The following is a 1,874-nucleotide window of genomic DNA, read 5'->3' on the forward strand; positions in this document are numbered from 1 at the left end:
TGGCCCCTGATAAGGTTGTAGGCAGCCACAAGATCCCCCCTCAGTCTCCTCTTGCGGAGACTGAAGAGATTCAGGTCCCTCAGCCTCTCCTTATAGGGCTGGCCACGGAGGTCCCCAACCATATGAGTGGCCCTCCTCTGGACCCTCTCCAGGTTCCCCACGTCCCTCTTGAAGTGCGGCGCCCAGAACTGGACACAGTACTCCAGCTGCGGCCTGACCAGCGCCGTGCAGAGGGGGAGCAAGACCTCTCTGGACCTGTTAGTGATGCCCCTGTTGATGCATGACAGGGTGCGGTTGGCTCTGCCTATTGCTTCGTCGCACTGGCAACTCATACTCATCCTGGAGTCAATCCTGACTCGAAGATCCCTCTCTGCCTCTGTGCTGCTGAGAGGGTCAGCCCCTAACCTATTACCATAATGCTGGTTCCCTCTCCCCAGGTGCAGCACTCTGCACTTGTCCTTGTTGAACTGCATTTTCACTGAAGAAAATCTCTCATTCCTAAACATACTAATTTTTCCTTTTATTTTTATCTATATTATGGAAGATTTTAAAAGATGTACAAAACTAGGAGGGTGGTTTTTTTTAAAATGGAGAATTGTAAATTTATGGCTGTATTTTTGAAAGTACGTTGTTTCATTATGACAGTCATTTTCACTGGATACTAAATTACCCTATGAAAGACTATTGTTGGGCACTATGGTTTTGTATTCTTTAACAGCACGTCTCATTTTCTAGTATGAATAGGGATGTACCAAAGTCGCAATTTCACAATATTCATGGAAAATACAGAATCAGGCATTTTCTGCAAAAATCAAAAAAATCTGTGAAAAAAAGAGCCCCCCCAAAAGTGGGGAAGAGTAGGGCACTGTGTAAAAGTAAAAGATTTGTCTTTGTTCTTCCCCTTTGGGCACCAGCCAAGATAGCTGCTCCCCCTGCCCCTGGCTGCTGATTGGCTGAGGGCTGCCCTCATGCAGCCTGTGCAGCCCGGGAAGACAGGGACAGGTCCAGCCCTGCTTTTTTTAGTTCTCTGCAGCCAAAGCCTCCCAGCACAGCTGGATCCATCAGTAAGTGGGTGCTGCGAAGGGTGGGAACAGGGCCGGGGGAGTGGGGCTGTGCCAGAGGGCACAGAGCTGGGGGGCAACATGGCCAGGCCATGGCAGGAGGAAAGGAGCTGGGCCAAGGGGAGCACACCCAAGCCAGGGCAGGGGGGAAGAGTGTGGCCCGGTTCAGGCAGGAGAGCCTGACCAGGGGGTAGCAGTGGTCCATCCCACTGCCCATGTGGGGCTGGGGAAGGGTGTGGGGGACAGGGCCGGGTGGGGGAGAGGGACAGCATGGCCCAGCCAGGGGGCAACAAGGCACTGGCAGCCTGTTCCTGTGCCCATGAAGGGCCACGGAGGTCTTATTTTTCCTCCCATGGAGGCCAGACAGGGCCATGGTGTAGTGGGCTAGAGGCAGCCTAAGCATCTGCCAGCCATCACAGCCAAAGGCTTGAGAGGTGAAGCTGCAATCTGACTGAATTGGAGCCCAGGACTGAAGCAAGCTTGTGAAATTTAGCCCTGAGCTCCATGATTTGAGTACATCCCTAAGCATGACAAATCCTAGTTTTTCACAAAGAGCTTTTTATAAGCACCTTCCCAAAACTCTATATTGACCATATAAATGCGTACTGGAATGGTTTAGTCAGGAATGATCCTGCCTTGAGCAGAGGGTTGACCCTGACCTACAGAGGTCCCCTTCCAACATTACTACTCTATGATTCAAACATTCAAGAGTGATTCATGTTATCCATATTAGTTTGACTAGAAAGAACTGCCATTTTAATTTTCCTAGAAAAGAAGGACTCAAAGAGCAAAACAGCAAAGAGAACCCCCCCC

At 50.6% G+C, this 1,874-nt stretch overlaps 1 protein-coding gene across 1 annotated transcript in view; it reads right to left on the bottom strand.

Annotated features, from left to right (window-relative positions):
• LRIG3 (leucine rich repeats and immunoglobulin like domains 3) overlaps positions 1-1,874 on the bottom strand; it is a gene marked incomplete at its 5' end in the record, with an annotated part of 81,879 nt that overhangs the window by 27,618 nt on the left and 52,387 nt on the right. The window lies entirely within an intron of this gene.

Source organism: Gavialis gangeticus, unplaced genomic scaffold (genome assembly GCF_001723915.1).
Source record: "Gavialis gangeticus isolate Ggan-Ray unplaced genomic scaffold, GavGan_comp1, whole genome shotgun sequence".
Taxonomy (NCBI): Eukaryota; Metazoa; Chordata; order Crocodylia; family Gavialidae; genus Gavialis; species Gavialis gangeticus.